Genomic DNA, 24,964 nt, shown 5'->3' with positions numbered 1-24,964 from the left:
TGTGTCAGGATTTTTTATGTCGTTTCCAATCAATGTCTAATATCAAGTGGTTTGCAGCAGTCATACAAAGGCACGTAACACCCCCAAAACACCTACATAAGTTAAAAATACTCCGGAAGAGTACTCAGTTTATGAAAAGGCGGTGAATCCCAAATAGAACTGTAAATGTAATCTAGCAAGCAGACCGTGCACCCCTGTTTGGAACTATGACCAGTGTGTTGCCCTCTATTAACAGAACAATGTAACTGCAGCCCATGTCACATTAAATAGAAAGTAGAGATTATGCAAATTAACTCCCAGAAGAGCCTGGTGTCACCCCAAAAGGTGTCATGCTTTTCACACCAAGAAACATCCACACATAGATCCCTGCGAACCTCAAAAACGTACAGGAAACCCTGTCCAGCGCTTTGCTCCCAGAGGAGATAAGGTTGAAAAACCACCCTATGTTAAAAGTGTCCATAATCCATGCCAGCTGCCCTGTCTATAGAACCTGGCTGCTCGGGGCCTAGGGGCATGAGTGGAAGGGTTTAACCTGCCTGGGTTCTTGGGCATGGTTTCATCATGCCTCAGTTTATAATGGCACTCTGCCGCTTTGTCAGGCTTTAAAGAAGCCTGACTCCTGCAGAGCAAAAGATCTGATTATTTCCTTACATGTTTTGTACATAAGAATGCGGATGGTGCTCTGAACCTCCTATGGTGGTTATTAAGCATGGTATACATACCATAGCATGTAACTGTGCCTACAAATGGAACATTTTGTTCATTTATTAGGGAGTTGTGAAAATGGCAAAATCAAATTGCCATTACTGACACAGACCAGCTGCCGCTGTCCGGACATTTCGTCGAAAGACATTTGGTCGACGTAATTTGGTCGAAAGCCAAATGGTCGATTTTTTTATTTATTTATATATATATTTTTTAGGTTGTTGTTTAGGGAAAAAATGGGGTTTTTAGAAAAAAAGGGGGTTGGGGGGACCCCCCTAAACCCCCCCCCAAAAAAAAAAGTGAAAATAAAAAACAAAAGCAATTCGACCATTTGGTTTTCGACCAAATGGTTTCGACCAAATGTCCTGTCGACAAATTTTTTTCGACGAAATGTCTGGCAACCCAGCTGCCGACTGTTGCTATTGACAGGAGTTCCAGGTGAATAAACTGAGGAGATCACCAGTTCAATTACCTGTGAACGCATTTTGAAGCTCATTCACAACCAGTTCATGCCGATCTCTCCATTTTGGCTTTCTGGCTGGCCGAGGGGCCCTTCAGTAATGTTCTTTGCTAACCATTACACCATGGGCCCCTTGCTGGTGCAACCTGACAGAGTTGTAACAGAAATGAGAATCGAGATCTCATGCATCATTTTAACAAACTCATATTCCTAGCCCACGGATATTATGCAAATGTGGAACTGTTTAGTTGGTTGTTGCGCAATAGCAAACTCTTTGCTTTACAGCTCATTTGGATAGGATTCTTCCTCTGGAGGCATAAGATAAAAGAATATTGCATACATTCTCTAAAAGGCTCTTTTTTTGCTGCAATGACGTTCATCATGTCACTAAGTATGTAGGTTCCATGGTGTAATGGTTAGCACTCTGGACTCTGAATCCAGCGATCCGAGTTCAAATCTCGGTGGGACCTTGGGAATTACTTTGTTTGTTTTCCTCTCAGTGTCTTGTTTTAATAGCAATGACGCTGCTGTGTCGCCCACTTTCATAGCATTATTCCCTGGGTGCATTTGAAAAAAGAAAGTTTTTCCATGGATGACGCTCTTTAGCCACAATGAAACCCACCACTTTCTGTGGTGTGAAAGACCCATGGTGTAATGGTAGCACCCTGGAGGTTGAATCCAATAATTTGCATTCAAATCTCTGTAAGAGCTTACCATCAGTCGAACCTTTCCCTTATCGTTTATTGTGGATGTCTTCTTTGAAGAAAGGTATGATCCAACTAAAGTAAGTACATTCACGAATGGGCCCTTGGTCGGTACAAACAGTATTTATACACCTCAGGCCTTTTGTGAATTAAGAAAAGTGTGTTCTTCATTCTATTTTTCATCTCAAACTGATACCTTCATTTTACAAACATGTAAAGACTGTTAAGACGCTTGATTAATATCATTGATTCTGAATATGGTCGCTTTTCATAGGATTAACCCTTTAACAATTTTGAAAGAGAATGGCGATACAATAGAGCTGCTTTTCCCAAAATGGTATTATTAATGTTGTTGCTGCATCTTCAAGTAAAAAGAGAATCCATTGGGTCACAGATTGAGCATGTTTCTTAACATTGAGTTAAGTTTGAAAATTTCAAATCTTTTATGTATGTTTCCGATGCAGATCTGCCCATCGACTCAGAATGACCTCACTGTTCATACATTTAAAAAAAATGCATAAAGGTTAAGGTGCTAGGCACAAAAGTGGATTTTTATGAAAAGTTATGCCAGAGAGTGAGAGCGAAAATGAATACCCTACACCACTAACCTTATGAATATTACTATCTTTGGCCTATAATTTAAGACAAAAAGTGTTAGAGCAAGAGAGAGGTTCCACCGAGACTTGAACTCAGATCGCTGGATTCAAAGTCCAAAGTGCTAACCATTACACCATTGAACCCTTGTTGAGCAGAGCTTCATAAAGGCAATGAGAATATAGGGCACAGTCAAGATTTTTACTGACCTATAGTAAGCGTTTACTGATATTATATCGAAGCAGCACTGTTGCTGTTGGATGCTGTGCAATCGCAAAGTATTGGCTTCATGCCTCATTTGGATCAAATTCTTCCTCTGGAGTCTAATGATATAGGAATATTACATATTTTCTCTGATGTGCTCTGTTTTGCCAGAATGAAGTGCATCATGCTACTGATTATGTAGGTTCCATGGTGTAATGGTTAGCACTCTGGGCTCTGAATCCAGCGATCAAATCTCGGTGGGACCTTGGGGCTGCTTCTCTTTTAGAGTTGCCTTTCATTTGCAGATAGATATAACAGCAATAGCTTTGCTTTACAGCCCACTTTGATGGCAGTCTTCTTTGACCAAAGAATATTAATAGTTTCTGGGGATGACTCTCTTTTGCCACAAAGAAACTGCCCACTCTCATATCTCCAAAGCTCCAAGGTATAATGGCTATTAAACTGGCTTTTCATCTCAGCGATTTGCATTCAAAGCCCAGGAGGCCCCTAAAATCAGTTGAATTGTTTCCTGATAATTTAGAGTTTATTTCTTCTTTCCAGAAAGGTGTGATCCAAATAAAGTAAGTACATTTAAACAAGGGCACTTGATCAGTAAATGCACTACTTTCTAGAACTCATAACTCTTGTAAGTTATAAAAAGTTTGCTCTCCATACAGTTTGTCAGCTCAAAGAATTACATTTTTTACACATTTAATAAGACCATCAAATTGCTTGAAACATAGGAATGATTGTGAAAGTGAATATGATTCACCAAAATAATTGTATAACATTTTTTAATGTTAATAAAATAGGGCTTTTTCCAATCTTTTCACATCAATGTTGTTTCTGCATGTTCCAGTGAACAGAGAATCTACTGCACATAGTGTGTACATTTTTCTTTTCATAGAGTTAAGGTTGGACATTATTCATCTGTGGAAAATGTTTCTGAGAGATATCTGGGTGCCCACTCTGATTGACCTTAGGGATTGTACATTAACGATATGTAGTTGCATCACTGTATTGGTATCAGGCAACAAAGTGCATTTAAATGTAATGTCGTGCAGAGAGAGAGAGAGAGAGTGTGAATACTGCTACCTGAGTCGACTGAACTTCTGAATATTAACTCTGTTGAATTGTAATTTGAGAAATTAGAAAATGGAGTGTAAGAGCAAGATAATGGTTCCACCGAGACTTGAACTCGGATCGTTGGATTCAAAGTCCAAAGTGCTAACCATTACACCATGGAACCCTTGCGAGATGCACCTGAGAGCGTTGAATCAGAAATGGCAATATAGAGCACATTTACAATTTTTACAGATTCATAGTCCCAATTGACTGATATCATACAAACACAGCAATGTTGTCGATTGACGTTGTGCTATAGCAATCTCTGTGCTTTATAGATCATGTAGATCAAATTCTTCCTCTTGAGGCATATGATTAAGCAATATTAAATATTGTTTCTGACTGCCTCTGTTTTGGCATAATGAAGTTCAGCATTTGCGTAAGTATTTAGGTTCCATGGTCTAATGGTTAGTAGGCTGGACTCTGAATTTAGTAATCCGACATGTTATAGCTATATTTTGTTTTCCTTTGGGTGTATTGTCATTTTATGCACATAGATTTCCTAGCAGTGGCTGTGATGAATAGTTCAATTTGATAGCAGCTTCCTTTCGAGAATTTGAAAAAAAAAAGAATTAAATAGTCTCTCTGGATGACTCTGCTTTGATTTCTATGTGCACATTCCTTTTGCGTTTCAGAGGGATTGACCAACATACACAACAGTGCTTGGAAGACCTCTTCCTCCCTCATGGCATGTAAAGCTAACCTCTCTCCTACCTTGTGTTTTTTTACTTTTTTACTTCCCCTTCCGAGTCATGATCATGTAACTGAATTTACATTTTTAGATTTTAACTGCAGTAGTTGCTTGTTTTTCATTTTTATTTTTTGTGTACGCATACATCCCTTTTTGTGGGGAGGGGGGAGTGATGTCTGTTTACTTATATTAGCTAATATAGGTAATTTTATGTCCGCTTACAATATGTGTCAGGATTTTTTATGTCGTTTCCAATCAATGTCTAATATCAAGTGATTTGCAGCAGTCATACAAAGGCACGTAACATCCCCAAAACACCTACATAAGTTAGAAATACTCCGGAAGAGTACTCAGTTTATGAAAAGGCGGTGAATCCCAAATAGAACTGTAAATGTAAGCTAGCAAGCAGACCGTGCACCCCTGTTTGGAACTATGACCTGTGTGTTGCCCTCTATTAACAGAACAATGTAACTGCAGCCCATGTCACATAAAATAGAAAGTAGAGATTATGCAAATTAACTCCCAGAAGAGCCTGGTGTCACCCCAAAAGGTGTCATGCTTTTCACACCAAGAAACATCCACACATAGATCCCTGCGAACCTCAAAAACGTACAGGAAACCCTGTCCAGCGCTTTGCTCCCAGAGGAGATAAGGTTGAAAAACCACCCTATGTTAAAAGTGTCCATAATCCATGCCAGCTGCCCTGTCTATAGAACCTGGCCGTTCGTGGCCATTCGGGGCCTAGGGGCATGAGTGGAAGGGTTTAACCTGCCTGGGTTCTTGGGCATGGTTTCATCATGCCTCAGTTTACAATGGCACTCTGCCGCTTTGTCAGGCTTTAAAGAAGCCTGACTCCTGCAGAGCAAAAGATCTGATTATTTCCTTACATGTTTTGTACGTAAGAATGCGGATGGTGCTCTGAACCTCCTATGGTGGTTATTAAGCATGGTATACATACCATAGCATGTAACTGTGCCTACAAATGGAACATTTTGTTCATTTATTAGGGAGTTGTGAAAATGGCAAAATCAAATTGCCATTACTGACACAGACCAGCTGCCGCTGTCCGGACATTTCGTCGAAAGACATTTGGTCGACGTAATTTGGTCGAAAGCCAAATGGTCGATTTTTTTATTTATTTATATATATATTTTTTAGGTTGTAGTTTAGGGGAAAAAAGTGGGTTGGGGGGACCCCCCCCAAACCCCCCCCCCCAAAAAAAAAGGGAAAATAAAAACAAAAGCAATTCGACCATTTGGTTTTCGACCAAATGGTTTCTACCAATTGTCCTGTCGACAAATTTTTTTCGACGAAATGTCTGGCAACCCAGCTGCCGACTGTTGCTATTGACAGGAGTTCCAGGTGAATAAACTGAGGAGATCACCAGTTCAATTACCTGTGAACGCATTTTGAAGCTCATTCACAACCAGTTCATGCCCGTTCTCTCCATTTTGGCTTTCTGGCTGGCCGAGGGGCCCTTCAGTAATGTTCTTTGCTAACCATTACACCATGGGCCCCTTGCTGGTGCAACCTGACAGAGTTGTAACAGAAATGAGAATCGAGATCTCATGCATCATTTTAACAAACTCATATTCCTAGCCCACGGATATTATGCAAATGTGGAACTGTTTAGTTGGTTGTTGCGCAATAGCAAACTCTTTGCTTTACAGCTCATTTGGATAGGATTCTTCCTCTGGAGGCATAAGATAAAAGAATATTGCATACATTCTCTAAAAGGCTCTTTTTTTGCTGCAATGACGTTCATCATGTCACTAAGTATGTAGGTTCCATGGTGTAATGGTTAGCACTCTGGACTCTGAATCCAGCGAACCGAGTTCAAATCTTGGGGGGACCTTGGGAATTACTGTGTTTGATTTCCTCTCAGTGTCTTGTTTTAATAGCAATGACGCTGCTGTGTCGCCCAGTTTCATAGCATTATTCCCTGGGTGCATTTGAAAAAAGAAAGATTTTCCATGGATGACGCTCTTTAGCCACAATGAAACCCACCACTTTCTGTGGTGTGAAAGACCCATGGTGTAATGGTAGCACCCTGGAGGTTGAATCTGAAGTGGGAGAATGGAACAACAGACTCCCGCCAATCCCCTCTCGCGCTTGGCCTAGAGGATCACGGCCTAGGCACCCGCCACGAGATGAGTTTGCCCATCTACCAGACGACCAAATACCTTGGTACAGGAACCTACGGATGTGCCCACCTACCTGCACTACCTGCCCAGCCGCCCGCCCTACCCAGGCCGACACATGCAACATGGATCAACTCGACTAAACCAACACATCGTTAGAGATGCCATGACGACCTAGCCAACGGTCACATCTGTACGACCCTGCACACTGGACACTCCTACACCAACCTACACGAAGAATATACTCAGCGCTATGACATAGGTGACGGACACATCCACGGACGAGCATCTTTATTATTTTTCACATAGGCTTTAAGATGCAGAAACGCAAGACGCACGATGAACCTGATCTAAACGGCTTGCTTACGCTTCACATAAACCTTATAACCTAAAGCACCTGTACATTCAACGGCTCCAGTTATGCGCCTGATTCGAGTAGGCCGCAAGCAAGAGCTTCCATGAACATTAAAATGAACAAGAGTCCGGTTGCTGATCCTGCAGAATGAGCCCGGCGAAAGGCAGACAGCCAAGCCACAATGTTGCAAATCTCGCACGCCGCACACCAACGTCAAAGTCGCACCTGCAAATTAAACAAGGCACACAGTGGAAAAAACAATATTAATTGTGCAGAATTCAGCCTCAAACACGGTCCCGCCTCACGTGACCAAGCCACACCTGAACGAATGCCAAGGCTAGGAGAATGGAGGCGCCTGGATCCCTCGTTACGAGACACAAGCAGATACACATGAAAGACTCAATGGACATCTGCGACAGGAGGAGTAGTCGGCCTTCCAGTCCATGAATAAGTCCTTGCATTGTCTACACATACCCATAGTGAAACATTGTTGCAAATGACAGGGGCACCGCGAGCTGGGAACGGCGATGGTCCCAGGCTGGGAGGCTCGCGACTGCACCAATCAGAACATGGGGCTCTTATCACTGACGCCATTAACATTGACCAATCCTCAGGGGTCTTCATGTAACAATTCTCATGTATCTAATTGTAGGGACAACCCAGGTATACCACCTGACTGACCCTCAGCCACTAATATTCTTCTATATATGTATGCTATACTAACCCTACCACTCGAGTAACCAATCCAGAGTAGCGCGTCATACCAAGGTAAAAAGGGCCTGCGAGCCCCACGATTGTGTGTGTGTCAGGACGGACGCGTACGCTCCTTGACCCATCCCTGCCGTTTGTATAATAAACAGCAGAACCACCTTGCTTCTTGTGTGCGTCTCATACTCATTTTTGTGACACACGGGAGGAGTTGGGGCCTCCCTGCCCGGAGGTCCGCGGACGGCCCAGCCGACCCCGGCAGAATTTCCCCCGACAAGTTGGAGGCACTGCTGAGATCTGTTTAAGGTCTGCTTTTATTTTTATTTTTTTCCGAGTGCTCCCGCTGCGAGGAGGCCTGGCGGCGCGGCCCCCTCTGCCGCTGCCCCCTTCTGAGGACTACAGGACCATCGCGGAACTGCGAGAAGACCGGACGGCGCAATCCGGATATTGGCCTTCGGGAGCCGGTTGAGAAGTATCCCGCCCGCGGTTGGCGAGTGTCCAGACGTGGTCCAGACGAGGGGAGGTGGCGAGCCACTTGGAGGGGTGCACGCAGTCGAGCGACCGCGCATTGAGAGAACTTGGTGAGTATGCCACACCCAACAAGTAATGTGAAATTGTGAGGGAGGGGGAGGAATTAAATAAGGGTGGAGGGAGGTGTTGCACAGATGCGCGGCGAAGGTTTGACAATTTAGTGTTGGCTATGAAATGAATGGTAGCCGAACGAGTGCGAGAGCAGTCGGCTACGTTACACGAGAGAGGGGGGCAGAGCACGAAAACATCACGTGCGGCCGCTCGTAGACACTGATTGGCCTAAGTCGCGACTACGTGTATGGGTGTGTGTGCGCGGTTTCCTACGATTTGGTAATTATTGATCAATGAGTAGATGAGGATCCCTATTGATCGAGCAAGAAACTCGATAGGTAGATGACGTTTCCCTGTAGGCGGTAGCTAGTTGGTTGCCCAATACGGAAGATAATTGGCTGGTTAAGCCCTCCTGTCGAGGGCGAGGCGACGCAGCGTGCGCAGTCCGATTATATATTGTTGGTTACCTTGTTCCAGGCGTGACAGGAAGACAGCTGTGGGGTTAACGGGGATAGAGTGTAGGTGTATTGAGAACTGACTAATAGTTTGAAGAGATCGGTGACGTCACCAGTAGGGCTTTCATAGGATATCCCGAGCACAAGGCATTTATATCTTTTCGGAGGGTGGTGGGGAAGAGAATTGTGGTAAGGGAGTGGAGACGGAGATAAGCAAAAACGAAGCGATCGGGAAAAAGGCGAAACGGGGGACGTGGCTGCGCACGGAGAACGCCGGCCACGACCAGTGTAGAAGAGGGAGGAGGAGCAAATGAAAATAGGACGACTGTATAAGAACGTCACAAAGGGTACGCAGCTGTAGGGGGCTACATGCGCCTCGGCCGCAGGGGGCCGTAAGGGTGTTGTGTAAAGGAAGACAAGGAAGAAAAGAATATGCAAATGTAAATACTATATTTTAATAATTTCCCTTAGCGGACTATCGCAAGTCCCCAAACTCACGGGGGCCAGGTAAAGGTACAAGGTTGTGCATTATAGGTGTTATTTAAATAACAGCTACCAAAAGGGGAAGGATAGCAAGTGGAGCGCTGCTATGTCACACGGAGCAGGATTGGGAGGGTGGGGGAACACCCTCACTACACCACTACAGCACATATGCAAAACACTGTCACCCCATCGGGAGAAATTGATCAAGTATAGCATTGAATGGACACAGGGGACGGACAACAAAATGACAACCCCATGGCCACCTAATGGTAGCTTCGATCCATATACCCAACATTCACTGTTAAACCATCTGCATAATACATACAAGGGGAAGAAATTGACTAACCATGTGGAAATGTTTAACTTATGGCGGATGTTCCAGGGGTCCCGACCAGGACCAAATGGAATGTTCACTGTGGGGGAAACGCTGGAAGAAAAAGAGATTAAGGAGGAAGGAGAGAGTGGGGAGAAGGAGAGTGAAGGCCCAAAGAATACGGGGAACGGACAAGAGGGAGGAGAAAAGAATAACAACCCAAAAGAAAATGAACTAAAAAAGGAAGAGGGCGACGATATAACCCTAGCAAGGGTAGTGAAAATAGAGGGAGGGGGGTTGTACCCTTTAAGGGAACTAGGAGAAATAGGAAGAGAACAACTAAGGGCAGCTGAGGGGTACTCGAACCCAACATACAGCCCACCACCATATGCGGTGACAGGCGTCCACAAGGAAGGGGAACGGACTAGTACGACGGGATCAGCATATAGGAAAATGACAGAAGGGGAGGGGAGGAATGGAGAAGAGCAAAGTGAGGAAATAGGAAATGACGAGTGGGTAGCTGCACAGATACTATTAAAGTTACGAGGTACATTAACCGGAGAAGAGAGGGGGGTAGTGAGGAAGATGGACGAGGATAATACCAGGGAGAGCGAAATAAGGGGAGAAGAGCTGATAAGACGAAAGGAAGAGGTTTTGGAGGAACGGCTCGCAAAGCTAAGGGATGAGCAGAATGAACTAATCAAACAGCTCGAGAGGGAGGAAAGAGAGAGAGCAAGGGAAAGGAAAGAAGGAAGGAACGAGTTGGAAAGAATAAAGGAACGAAATGAGGAGCAAAGGAGAGAAGCAGAAAGGGTGAAAGCAGCAGCAGAAAGGGTATCAAGAGCAGTACTACGAGAGAGGAAAAAGGAAGAAGAAGAGAAAGAAAAAGAAATGTCGATGTGGAAGAAGAGATTACTATCAGAAACAACAAGGAAATATGAAGAGGGGAGGGTGATAGAGAGTATATTAGAAAGGGAGAGGGTGAGGAAGGAAAGGAAGGAAGAGGATGAAAGGGTATTGGGAAGGATGAGTAGTGAAGTAATGGAGGAATTAAAAAGGAAAAGGGAGGGAATTGGTAGAGAGATGGAGGAGAGAAATGAAGAGGAAAGAGAAAATAGGAGAGGAGAGATTGAGGAAAGGAGGTATGTATATAGAGATACAGAGGTAGCAACAACATCAGCACTAAGGGGAGCGGGTGGTAAAGGAGAAAGAGGAGACACAGACCTAATAGACTTAAGAACTGTAACTATCAAGGGGAGAAAGACAGAGTGGGGGGAGCAACATATAGACGACTTTTGTAGTGTGGAAGAAGAAGGAGTGGAGAAGGATGGAAGAAACAGTAACAGGGAAAGCCTAGATAAACTATACACCACTCGGACCAATACAGACTCACCCTGGATATGTATGAGAAAGGATGAACTAGAGAAAAGTAAGGAGGAAGAGCGAGGGATAGCGAAAGGGCAGATAAATGAAGCCACACCCACTCCAACCACTGTCACACCCTCACCATCCTACCATCAGTCAACCGCCCCACGCTCACTACGTACAACTAAACTCGCGCCTTTCTCAAACGAAATAACACCCTATGTAGGTAGGCTTAGAGACCTCCCTAGTCGTAGGCAGGAAGGACAAATACACACGCCCACATTAGCCAAAGGAGATGATGAAAGAAGGGGAAAAGAAAGAGGAGAAGGAGCTACGAGCAGGGGAATTACGGACAGAATAAAAGACATAAGAGAGAGGGAAGAAGAGGAGGGGTGTGGGGACTCAATTTTATGGAACCCAAGGGATACAACGAGACACAACTTAATGCCACTTCTGGAGAGGGGAGGGGTGAGACCACAATATGTCCCTTGGAAGCATGTAGACAAAGAGAACATAAAGTGCAGGCTCCCATCATTAAGTGGAGGTGCAGGTAAATGGATATATGAAATGGAAAAACATACCGCAGGACAGAAACTGGCAGTGGGGGATGTAAAGGGCCTCCTAATATCAATATTAGGGGATGCAGCGGATGACATTTGGAAAAGAGCGGGATTTACTGGGGTAACCATAACCAACACATAACACGATGGGGCACCATTCGCAAACTGCAGGCATGCATTATGGCAGGCACTAAGGGTACAGTACCCAGACACATCAGACATAGGAGCAATTACCTCACGCAAGATGCCTGAGAACGAAGATCCTGTTGATTATATCCAGGAAATTCAAGAGAAGTGGCGCATGGAAACTAGAGAACAATGGGACAAAACACCAGCAATATTTTATCATATATTGGTACAAGGGCTCCCAGAAGGAGTTCAGAAACAACTGAAGAAAGTGGTGGGAATGGAAGCAAAAGCATGGCCAGAAATACAACTGACAATAGTACACCATTGTAGAACATGGCAAGGTAAAATGAAACAAAAGGAAGAGGACAGGAAAGCGGAAGAGGCTAAACTTGTTCAGAAAAAGCTTACTAAATATACAATGGAAGGGGCACTAATTACTACACCTACAACAATGACCCAAAGCCCCACACAAGTAGTGGCTGCACAAGATACCTCCCAAATACAACCTCCCCAGAGTATAACACAACAGATGCCGCCATTCCAACCATACACGACCAACTTGGGAGGAGGATACTCAACGCCAGGTGCTGGGTATTATAACTATAACAGGGGAAGAGGAGGAATAATGAGAGGGAGGGGATACGGATATAACACACAACAACAGGTGGGAGGACTTAGAAATTACTACCCCACCGGTCAACCAGTATACCAGGACAACTCAGGTAGTTTTCCGTGGCAAAGTAGAGAACCACCAGTGTGTTGGATTTGTGGTTTGGTGGGGCACATGTCACGCACGTGCAGAGTAAGACCAGGGACACCATTATGGAACGACCAGGGACAACTAAGGCCCACACAAGAACAGCAGGGGATACAGCAACAGCAGACGTTGCAACAAGGTAATGACCAGCAACAACTAGCAACACAACAACAGCTACAGGAATTTTCACTGCCACAACAACAGGTAGCGACAACACAACAACCCCAAGCACAACAAACACAACTGGGTAAGGTGACAGTACTAGGACACAACCCTTACACAGGAAACGGCCAATCGTTGTACCCTCAATAGGACAGCCCACAGACGGCCTTGGTGTGTCCCATCCTGTCAGTAACCCCTAATAGTGCGGAGGAACCACGCATAGAGGTAACGATAGGTGACAAAAAATTATCATTCCTTGTTGATACCGGGGCGACCCGGTCTTGCATAAGGGAAGGTAAGTTTAAGATGTCAGGCGAAGCCATGAACACCCAAGGATTTTCTGGGGCTAAGGGGTTGGTTCCCTTTACTGATAACGTCCCCTTATCAATAGGGGATTGCGACATGTCAGTCCCACTTTTATATTTTAGGGCCTCACCAGTAAATATATTGGGCAGAGACATCATGAATAGGTTGAATATGACGATCTCCTTTACGGAAAACAGCATAATCTGCTCTACCCCAGGGATCAACATGCTCACAGCACGACAAATCATGCAAGTATACTACGGACAGACAGCGATTAGGGCTGAGCCAGTTGATGGTGAACTATTTCAGTACGGGACAGACATGGCATTTGCATGGATGCCAGGGATAGAAGGAAAGATCTGGAGGAGGCCAGCAGCCTATTTGTTCAGACCAGAAACTCCAGCCAATGAACCAGAAGGAAAGGTGATTTCAGTGAACATAGAGAGCATCATAGCAACAGCTGATTACATTGCAGTGCATGCCCAAGACAGTGAAGGAAGAGCATGGAGAGCAGTAATAGCACTAGCAGAGGGATGTAGACTAACCCAGGTGTCAGACGAGGAGCTCTTCTCAGAAGAAAAGGAGGAAGGTGAAATGGTGTTTATGATGAGTGTGGAGATATGGCTAAGAGTGGCGTATAAACAAGTGGCTCAAAAAATTGCAATGGCACTTGTGGCACCCGCACCCACCCCAGTTCCCTTCTTTGAGGAGGATATGTCAAAGGTACCCACATCACTATGGACTACTAGCCCCTATGACGTAGGATGTATAAAAAGTATAGGGGGTGTGAGGATAAAATTGAAAAAAGGTGCAATACTCCCCAGAGTAAAACAGTACCCACTATCAAAAGAGGCAGATGAGGGCATATATGAAAACATAACGGCCCTCACAAATAACGGCATACTGGTCCCATCAGAATCACCATGTAACACAGCTGTATACCCAGTGCGCAAGGCTAGAGGGGGGTCTTGGCGCTTCATACAGGACCTCAGGCCCTTGAACAACATTGTGGAAGCAGAGTACCCCATAGCAGCAAACCCGGCCACAATATTGTGTGGCATTCCAGCTGAGGCATCACGATTTACAGTGATTGACCTTAAAAATGCTTTTTTCTCAATACCATTGCACCCAGACTCACAAGATTTGACAAGCTTCACATACAGAAACACAAAGTGGAAACACACTAGATTGCCACAAGGATACTGCGAGTCACCCTCTATATTCAACAGAGTAATACAGATGGATTTGGGTAACATTGAAGTAGGAAGCACAGTGTTGCAGTATGTAGATGACATAATAATTTGCAGCACAAGCGAAAATAGATGCAGAGAGGACTCGTTAAAAATGCTGACAATATTGGCTGAAAAAGGTTACAAGGTAGACATGGAAAAGTTACAGTACTGTCAGGAACAGGTATTGTACATTGGTCAGCTCATATCCCAACATGGGAGAAAGATTGCCCCACAAAGAGCACAGGCCATTTCAAAAACACCATTGCCACAAACAGTCAGGGAACTACAGCAGTTTCTAGGTCTGTGTAACTACTGTAGAGCATGGGTATTTGATTACAGCTCATACGTAGGACCCCTGCTTGAGGGGTTAAAAGAAGCTAACAAAGGGGAGAAACAGTTGGGGTGGACAATGGAAATGAAAGAGGATTTTGATGAACTGAAAGATGTGATTTCAATTGCTCCAGTATTGGCCACCCCAGATTATGAGCGCCAATTTTTTATATTCTCACATTGCGACTCAGCAGTAATGAAAGCAGTATTGGCTCAAAAAACCAGCATGGGCTACAAACCAGTAGCATTTTACAGTGGCCACTTAGATCCTGTAATGTTGGGTCATTTCCCTTGTGAACAAGGCCTCGCCGCAGCTGCTTTTGCGGTAGAAAAGGCGTCAACAATAACCATGGGATGCCCAACCACACTATTTGTGGAACATGCACTATTTGCAATATTGATTAAACCCAAGTCCACCCTAACCACGCAGAGGGCATCAGGGTATGAGATAATATTATCCAGAGCTGGATGTAGCATAGTGAACCCTGCAAGGTTTTTGGCAGAAGTAATTGAGGAAGGAGATTATGCCCACGATTGTACGCAAACCACTGAACTGTACTGATGTGCTAGAAAAGTTGAAGAAAACGCACTAGAGGGAGGTGAGCTCCTGTTCATTGATGGGTCATCAACAATTGACCAAAAAGATGGGGTAAGGAGGACTGGGGCAGCGGTGGTAAAAATGATGGAGGTACCGGTGTGTGTGGCAATAAAATGTGTGCAATTACCACAGCATTACTCTGCTCAAGCGGCAGAGCTAATTGCTCTGATCTTGGCGTTGAAGGAAAGCTTTAATAAACGAGTGACCATATAGTCTGACAGCGCATATGTTACATCCACTGTCCACTCAGGGCTGTCAAAATGGAGAAGAAGAGGGTTTAGAAGAGCTGACGGCACTCCAGTGCAACATGCTCTCTTACTGGCTGAACTAATTGAAGTAATAAACAACCCCCAGGAATTAGCCTTGGTCAAATGTACCGCACATACCAATGGAGAAGATCATGTCGCAAGAGGGAATGCAGCGGCAGACGCACATGCGAAGTATGCTGCGTACTTTGGTGAGATATGGGACCCCCCAGAGTCAGAGAGAGGGAGAGGGAGGGGAATGGCTAGGGAGATGTTGATAAGAGAAGGGTACACACATCTCCCCGCCACACAGATAATGGAGCTACAAGCGGCTGCACCAATGGCAGAAAAAGAAATATGGGTCAAAAGAGGATGCACAATGTCACCAACTGACGCCCTATGGCGCCAGGGTAACACTGGAAAGATGGTAATGCCACTGGCACTATTGAATACCGCCCTGAGCCAACTACACCACCCAGCCCATACAGGCAAGGAAATAATTGCAGCACGAATTAGGGAAGACTGGTTTTGCCCCGAGTTAAATTCCCATGTGACAAATTTCATAAGTAACTGTCTCACATGTCAACAGTTTACGGCCGGTCACACTCTGAAGGTGATAAAAGGTACTATACCCCGGCCAGAGGGACCCTTCCGACATCTCCATATTGACTATGTTGATATGATCAACGTATGTCAAGGAAACAGGTATATGATTGTAGTAGTATGCCCATTTTCGAGGTGGATTGAAGCAGGGCCATGCTCCCACCCAGATGCATTCAGAGCAGCTAAATTCCTAGTGAAGGAGGTCTTCCCCAGGTGGGGGGTGTGCGAGGTACTGCGGTCAGACAATGGCCCGCATTTCGCAAACAAAATGTTCCAGCACATCACGTCCTTATTGAGCATCAAACACAAATTTGCATGTGCATACCACCCCCAGGCCAACGGTGTATGCGAACGCCTGAATAGCCTATTAAAGGAAGCAATTGCAAAAATACAGCAAACAACAAAAAAGAGTTGGCTATATTGCCTTCCATTAGCCCTATTCGAACTAAGAAATAGGCCCGGCTCCGATCACCACCTCACACCGCACGAGGTGGTTACCGGACGCCAGATGCGCCTTCCTCTGACGCCAACATCAAGAGCATTCTCGGACCAAGATAGCACTGCCAATGTTTTTGGTGATGAAATGTACCAATATGTGTCTTCTTTGATTACTAGTGTAGTGTTTGTGTCTCAACAGCTCGAGCGCACACGGGGCGGGTCTAACAGCGACCAACAAGAAGACACGGTTAAAGAACTGGAAAAGGAAAGACTGTGTAAAATTGCTAAAGGTGACCACGTGCTACTCCGCAATTTCAACAGAAAGTGGAACGCCCCGCGTTTCACTGGCCCCCATCTGGTAGAGGAGACATCAACGAGAGCAGTAAAGTTACAGGACAAACGTGCCTGGAATCACCTACATGACGTAAAGATCTACAAACTTCTGACCCGCCCCAGCGCCACCGACAGGGCCATCGGAAGAACAACAACAGCGTCGCCAACGGAGGAAGAGACTTCTACCATTACTGACGGCTTAAGTGTCCCCATACCGTGTCAACCCCCAGATCCTCCAGAGACAACTATTGGACCCACCCACCCCATGGTCACCCGATCAAAGAATAAAGAGACTTCCGCCAGCTAAACCCCAAACCCTCTGCCCATTAACCCCCTACCCACTGTAGTAACAACAGAACTGAAGGACATTGTTTTGCACATATACACATGTAAACACTTAAATGTTCTCTCTTTCTTTTCCCTCGCACATGCAGGTACTGCGTATTATTGTACTGTTAAGAAAGTAAGTTAACTAACAAATTCACTGCCCAGGAGTAGATGGTACCCTCAGACGATAACTACCCAGAAGAATTGTCACACCAATTTGTATATGAAGTAAGAAGGCCAACGTACCTGAATAAAAGAAGGGTACGTGTCTACTACACAGCATTCCTCTTGGCCATAGAATATTCAATGCCCCACCTCCACCCATACTTGCCTGCCCTAAGAGATAGATCACTTAGAGTGGCATGGGAACAGCTCTTCGCCTGGGCACTGAATGACTATCTGATAGGGAGGGCTTAAAAATAAAAAACCACTAACACCAGTAACAAGCATAATGAGAAGTTTCAGGCGGGCAACTTAACGTCGCAAGAATAAACTGCCGGACTGCAGCAAGGTAAGAGCAAAATGCCGGTGAAATTAGCTTGTGTAATAAAATTGATAGGGATTTTGATGATCACCGGGTTCTTGGCTGCCTCTGTATGGCAGTATGGCTATGCTATGAATATTGTTGCTGTACCCAAACCTAACATACCCCCGCCCCCAGCTGCAACAGGTGATACGTCAGGTGGTATTAGTGTAATCCCACACAAAGATAATAGAGTTAAACGCAGCACATACTCAGATAATAAAGGTATTGACAACTACATACAAGATTCAGCGCACATCTCAAACAACATGTGGTATCAACACATGACCCACATAGGCAAGCAGACAACAGAAGACAGCTGCTACGTTTGCTCATTGATTCCATATGCCATGAGCGCTTCTCAAACTTTTGTTGCCACGGAAATAGATGAAAAAACAGCACGGTGCATAATATACCTGGCACTGTTCCAAACGAAAGGAAGGTTTCAAGGGACAGTGGTACAACTGGTGTGGAAAACACGTGACTCATATCCATATGAAAACAATTTTCTCAAGACTTATTTAAGTTACCACAAGAAAAGTCTACACACTGAAGATTCAGATACATGACGAGTGGTCCCGAAAAAGGAGAAACAAAGAAGGTAACACTACAGTACCTACCATGTGATTGGTATGCCACTGAAGTTGCTGGTAAAACAGGATGTTGGGAGAGGGCACTGGTGACTATAACAGGGAAGGTGTACTTGGACAACAAATGGGAGATAGGAGTGGTTGGCAGCAACATGATAACAAAAGAAACTATTTCCACTATCGATGGGCACAACCACAGATGTTGGACGACTTGGATCAAGTACGTACCCATGCTCACGTGGATAGAAAAGGATGAAGACCCAATAATAATACTGCCACTAACTGCGCCTAAGGTATGCTACCAACATAAAGGAGAGGTGGACGTAGGATATAACATCAACTGTGCAAACGTGATGGAGTTACCTGAGGGGGGAGCGGGGACAGCAGTGATAATGGACCACTACTGGGCCTGCGGAGACAAAGCATACCACACACTACCCCCGCTGTGGAACGGTATATGTACAATAGTGCACGTCAATGTACCATCACTAGTGGTACCCCAGAAACACGTGAATATGGCCAACTTCCCCAAAATGGATGAAGGGAACAAGAGGAAGAAGAGGTCTGCGCAACCTCAGAAGGGGCCTGAGAACGAAACTAACAGCAATAATACTGTCCTGAATAGAAAGAAAAGACAAGGAGAACCTCTGACAGGAAATTACCTATGGGGTAGATCAGAAACAGCACTCACCTCAATTCCACCAGAACACAGACTGTTTAGCAGAGCAGCAATATTCTTCTCCTCGATAATACATCCGGGATTACAGGCTTACGCAAATGCAAAATGGCTCCAGATAACTAGATGGGAACTAATGATGACCATCAACTCTACAGTGAATGGATTTAACGCCATAAAAGAGGAACTGCGGGCAGTAAGAATGGTGGCACTTCAGAACAGATATGTACTGGACCTCCTCACAGCAATGGAAGGAGGGGTTTGCGCAAAGATAGGACAATCATGCTGTACATTCATCCCTGCCAACGATGCTGACAACGGTACACTGACAGAAGCAGTTTCACAATTGGCCCAGATGCATTCTAAAATGATGGATGAAAGTAAAGGTGTAACAAAGGATGGAAGCTGGTTTTCAATATTATGGTCATGGATGCCATCTTGGCTGTCAGACGGACTGAAAATTATAGTTGGATGTACGATCTTGGCTGGAGCTACATTGATCATAATAAGATTTTGGAAAGCCCGGAAGGAACGCACCACAGATGAAATGATTGAAATGGCCGGTATGCACCCCTTGATGCCAGCAGATGACGGCCAACACACAGGCATGATAATACAAGAGAGAGAGAGGCTGCGCAACCAAATAACCAACAACCACTTGGACCCACCATCTGTGAAACTAGAAAACCCAAGGAACCCAAGGAGCTACATAGGGAAATGGGTATACTGCACTCCTGGAGGGACCTGTGCATACATGTATTGGTCATTTGAAGACCATGTCAACCACTACGGACATTTGGGAGGAATAACTAAAATATGGAGAGTGAGAGGAGATAGAGAAAAGGATATGTTTGCGGTCGACAAGTCGACCAGAGGGGGGACTGAAGTGGGAGAATGGAACAACAGACTCCCGCCAATCCCCTCTCGCGCTTGGCCTAGAGGATCACGGCCTAGGCACCCGCCACGAGATGAGTTTGCCCATCTACCAGACGACCAAATACCTTGGTACAGGAAACTACGGATGTGCCCACCTACCTGCACTACCTGCCCAGCCGCCCGCCCTACCCAGGCCGACACATGCAACATGGATCAACTCGACTAAACCAACACATCGTTAGAGATGCCATGACGACCTAGCCAACGGTCACACCTGTACGACCCTGCACAATGGACACTCCTACACCAACCTACACGAAGAATATACTCAGCGCTATGACATAGGTGACGGACACATCCACGGACGAGCATCTTTATTATTTTTCACATAGGCTTTAAGATGCAGAAACGCAAGACGCACGATGAACCTGATCTAAACGGCTTGCTTACGCTTCACATAAACCTTATAACCTAAAGCACCTGTACATTCAACGGCTCCAGTTATGCGCCTGATTCAAGTAGGCCGCAAGCAAGAGCTTCCATGAACATTAAAATGAACAAGAGTCTGGTTGCTGATCCTGCAGAATGAGCCCGGCGAAAGGCAGACAGCCAAGCCACAATGTTGCAAATCTCACACGCCGCACACCAACGTCAAGGTCGCACCTGCAAATTAAACAAGGCACACAGTGGAAAAAACAATATTAATTGTGCAGAATTCAGCCTCAAACACGGTCCCGCCTCACGTGACCAAGCCACACCTGAACGAATGCCAAGGCTAGGAGAATGGAGGCGCCTGGATCCCTCGTTACGAGACACAAGCAGATACACATGAAAGACTCAATGGACATCTGCGACAGGAGGAGTAGTCGGCCTTCCAGTCCATGAATAAGTCCTCGCATTGTCTACACGTACCCATAGTGAAACATTGTTGCAAATGACAGGGGCACCGCGAGCTGGGAACGGCGATGGTCCCAGGCTGGGAGGCTCGCGACTGCACCAATCAGAACATGGGGCTCTTATCACTGACGCCATTAACATTGACCAATCCTCAGGGGTCTTCATGTAACAATTCTCATGTATCTAATTGTAGGGACAACCCAGGTATACCACCTGACTGACCCTCAGCCACTAATATTCTTCTCTATATGTATGCTATACTAACCCTACCACTCGAGTAACCAATCCAGAGTGGAGATAGGTTTTTTGATAACTTTTCGAGGTGACGCAAGTAGCGCGTCATACCAAGGTAAAAAGGGCCTGCGAGCCCCACGATTGTGTGTGTGTCAGGACGGACGCGTACGCTCCTTGACCCATCCCTGCCATTTGTATAATAAACAGCAGAACCACCTTGCTTCTTGTGTGCGTCTCATACTCATTTTTGTGACACACGGGAGGAGTTGGGGCCTCCCTGCCCGAAGGTCCGCGGACGGCCGAGCCGACCCCGGCAGAATTTCCCCCGACAAATCCAATAATTTGCATTCAAATCTCTGTAAGAGCTTACCATCAGTCGAACCTTTCCCTTATCGTTTATTGTGGATGTCTTCTTTGAAGAAAGGTATGATCCAACTAAAGTAAGTACATTCACGAATGGGCCCTTGGTCGGTACAAACAGTATTTATACACCTCAGGCCTTTTGTGAATTAAGAAAAGTGTGTTCTTCGTTCTATTTTTCATCTCAAACTGATACCTTCATTTTACAAACATGTAAAGACTGTTAAGACGCTTGATTAATATCATTGATTCTGAATATGGTCGCTTTTCATAGGATTAACCCTTTAACAATTTTGAAAGAGAATGGCGATACAATAGAGCTGCTTTTCCCAAAATGGTATTATTGATGTTGTTGCTGCATCTTCAAGTAAAAAGAGAATCCATTGGGTCACAGATTGAGCATGTTTCTTAACATTGAGTTAAGTTTGAAAATTTCAAATCTTTTATGTATGTTTCCGATGCAGATCTGCCCATCGACTCAGAATGACCTCACTGTTCATACATTTAAAAAAAATGCATAACGGTTAAGGTGCTAGGCACAAAAGTGGATTTTTATGAAAAGTTATGCCAGAGAGTGAGAGCGAAAATGAATACCCTACACCACTAACCTTATGAATATTACTATCTTTGGCCTATAATTTAAGACAAAAAGGAGACAAAGGGCCTCATTAGGACCCAGGCGGAGTGGGTTTCCGCCAGCGCTAATCGCGGCGGACCCGTCCGCCGTACTACGAGTTCCCTTAGCGCCATGGAGGTTTTCTCCGCCTGGTTTTACCAGGCGGAGAAAACCATGGCGCTACGGGACCTCGTTGTTAATTACGCCACCGTATTTTACGGTGGCGTAATTAACTCCTTCCCCACTCCCATTATACCCTATGGGGCAAGAATGGGAATGGGGAAGGGCAGAATGGGGATTGGGGATTTACCGCTCCGCCGAGGTCGGAATGGGGCGGTAAATCCGCCAACCCCCATGGCGCTATCGACGGCTTTCCGCCGTGCTTCGCGGTGCATTTAGCACCGCGAAATCCGCCTGGGTCCTAATGAGGCCCAAAGTGTGTTAGAGCAAGAGAGAGGTTCCACCGAGACTTGAACTCGGATCACTGGATTCAAAGTCCAAAGTGCTAACCATTACACCATGGAACCCTTGCGAGATGCACCTGAGAGCGTTGAATCAGAAATGGCAATATAGAGCACATTTACAATTTTTACAGATTCATAGTCCCAATTGACTGATATCATACAAACACAGCAATGTTGTCGATTGACGTTGTGCTATAGCAATCTCTGTGCTTTATAGATCATGTAGATCAAATTCTTCCTCTTGAGGCATATGATTAAGCAATATTAAATATTGTTTCTGACTGCCTCTGTTTTGGCATAATGAAGTTCAGCATTTGCGTAAGTATTTAGGTTCCATGGTCTAATGGTTAGTAGGCTGGACTCTGAATTTAGTAATCCGACATGTTATAGCTATATTTTGTTTTCCTTTGGGTGTATTGTCATTTTATGCACATAGATTTCCTAGCAGTGGCTGTGATGAATAGTTCAATTTGATAGCAGCTTCCTTTCGAGAATTTGAAAAAAAAAGAATTAAATAGTCTCTCTGGATGACTCTGCTTTGATTTCTATGTGCACATTCCTTTTGCGTTTCAGAGGGATTGACCAACATACACAACAGTGCTTGGAAGACCTCTTCCTCCCTCATGGCATGTAAAGCTAACCTCTCTCCTACCTTGTGTTTTTTTACTTTTTAACTTCCCCTTCCGAGTCATGATCATGTAACTGAATTTACATTTTTAGATTTTAACTGCAGTAGTTGCTTGTTTTTCATTTTTATTTTTTGTGTATGCATACATCCCTTTTTGTGGGGAGGGGGGAGTGATGTCTGTTTACTTATATTAGCTAATATAGGTCATTTTATGTCCGCTTACAATATGTGTCAGGATTTTTATGTCGTTTCCAATCAATGTCTAATATCAAGTGGTTTGCAGCAGTCATACAAAGGCACGTAACACCCCCAAAACACCTACATAAGTTAGAAATACTCCGGAAGAGTACTCAGTTTATGAAAAGGCGGTGAATCCCAAATAGAACTGTAAATGTAAGCTAGCAAGCAGACCGTGCACCAATGTTTGGAACTATGACCTGTGTGTTGCCCTCTATTAATAGAACAATTTAACTGCAGCCCATGTCACATAAAATAGAAAGTAGAGATTATGCAAATTAACTCCCAGAAGAGCCTGGTGTCACCCCAAAAGGTGTCATGCTTTTCACACCAAGAAACATCCACACATAGATCCCTGCGAACCTCAAAAACGTACAGGAAACCCTGTCCAGCGCTTTGCTCCCAGAGGAGATAAGGTTGAAAAACCACCCTATGTTAAAAGTGTCCATAATCCATGCCAGCTGCCCTGTCTATAGAACCTGGCCGTTCGTGGCCTAGGGGCATGAGTGGAAGGGTTTAACCTGCCTGGGTTCTTGGGCATGGTTTAATCATGCCTCAGTTTACAATGGCACTCTGCCGCTTTGTCAGGCTTTAAAGAAGCCTGACTCCTGCAGAGCAAAAGATCTGATTATTTCCTTACATGTTTTGTACGTAAGAATGCGGATGGTGCTCTGAACCTCCTATGGTGGTTATTAAGCATGGTATACATACCATAGCATGTAACTGTGCCTACAAATGGAACATTTTGTTCATTTATTAGGGAGTTGTGAAAATGGCAAAATCAAATTGCCATTACTGACACAGACCAGCTGCCGCTGTCCGGACATTTCGTCGAAAGACATTTGGTCGACGTAATTAGGTCGAAAGCCAAATGGTCGATTTTTTTATTTATTTATATATATATTTTTTTGGTTGTAGTTTAGGGAAAAAAAGGGGTTTTTAGAAAAAAAGGGGGTTGGGGGGACCCCCCCAAACACCCCCGCCCCAAAAAAAAAAAAGTGAAAATAAAAAACAAAAGCAATTCGACCATTTGGTTTTCGACCAAATGGTTTCGACCAAATGTCCTGTCGACAAATTTTTTTCGACGAAATGTCTGGCAACCCAGCTGCCGACTGTTGCTTTTGACAGGAGTTCCATGTGTATAAATTGAGGAGATCACCAGTTCAATTACCTGTGAACGCATTTTGAAGCTCATTCACAACCAGTTCATGCCCGTTCTCACCATTTTGGCTTTCTGGCTGGCCGAGGGGCCCTTCAGTAATGTTCTTTGCTAACCATTACACCATGGGCCCCTTGCTGGTGCAACCTGACAGAGTTGTAACAGAAATGAGAATCGAGATCTCATGCATCATTTTAACAAACTCATATTCCTAGCCCACGGATATTATGCAAATGTGGAACTGTTTAGTTGGTTGTTGCGCAATAGCAAACTCTTTGCTTTACAGCTCATTTGGATAGGATTCTTCCTCTGGAGGCATAAGATAAAAGAATATTGCATACATTCTCTAAAAGGCTCTTTTTTTGCTTCAATGACGTTCATCATGTCACTAAGTATGTAGGTTCCATGGTGTAATGGTTAGCACTCTGGACTCTGAATCCAGCGATCCGAGTTCAAATCTCGGTGGGACCGTGGGAATTACTGTGTTTGTTTTCCTCTCAGTGTCTTGTTTTAATAGCAATGACGCTGCTGTGTCGCCCACTTTCATAGCATTATTCTCTGGGTGCATTTGAAAAAAGAAAGATTTTCCATGGATGACGCTCTTTAGCCACAATGAAACCCACCACTTTCTGTGGTGTGAAAAACCCATGGTGTAATGGTAGCACCCTGGAGGTTGAATCCAATAATTTGCATTCAAATCTCTGTAAGAGCTTACCATCAGTCGAACCTTTCCCTTATCGTTTATTGTGGATGTCTTCTTTGAAGAAAGGTATGATCCAACTAAAGTAAGTACATTCAC

General features: G+C 44.7%; 5 non-coding genes across 5 annotated transcripts; 2 read left to right on the top strand and 3 right to left on the bottom strand.

Annotated features, from left to right (window-relative positions):
- The first annotated feature begins 1,563 nt into the window (after nucleotides 1-1,563).
- Nucleotides 1,564-1,635, top strand: TRNAQ-CUG (transfer RNA glutamine (anticodon CUG)). The gene has a single exon. It is a non-coding gene; the product is annotated as a tRNA-Gln (tRNA).
- A 902-nt stretch (nucleotides 1,636-2,537) lies between these two features.
- Nucleotides 2,538-2,609, bottom strand: TRNAQ-UUG (transfer RNA glutamine (anticodon UUG)). Its single transcript has one exon. It is a non-coding gene; the product is annotated as a tRNA-Gln (tRNA).
- Nucleotides 2,610-3,844: 1,235 nt separating this feature from the next.
- On the bottom strand, nucleotides 3,845-3,916 carry TRNAQ-UUG (transfer RNA glutamine (anticodon UUG)). Its single transcript has one exon. It is a non-coding gene; the product is annotated as a tRNA-Gln (tRNA).
- Nucleotides 3,917-22,132: 18,216 nt separating this feature from the next.
- On the bottom strand, nucleotides 22,133-22,204 carry TRNAQ-UUG (transfer RNA glutamine (anticodon UUG)). Its single transcript has one exon. It is a non-coding gene; the product is annotated as a tRNA-Gln (tRNA).
- A 2,360-nt stretch (nucleotides 22,205-24,564) lies between these two features.
- On the top strand, nucleotides 24,565-24,636 carry TRNAQ-CUG (transfer RNA glutamine (anticodon CUG)). The gene has a single exon. It is a non-coding gene; the product is annotated as a tRNA-Gln (tRNA).
- The last annotated feature ends 328 nt before the right edge of the window (nucleotides 24,637-24,964 follow it).

Source organism: Ambystoma mexicanum, chromosome 5p (genome assembly GCF_040938575.1).
Source record: "Ambystoma mexicanum isolate Mex_15411 chromosome 5p, UKY_AmexF1_1, whole genome shotgun sequence".
NCBI classification, from domain to species: domain Eukaryota; kingdom Metazoa; phylum Chordata; class Amphibia; order Caudata; family Ambystomatidae; genus Ambystoma; species Ambystoma mexicanum.
The sequence above is the reverse complement of the archived record's forward strand: the minus strand, read 5'-3'. Positions and strand labels throughout refer to the sequence as shown.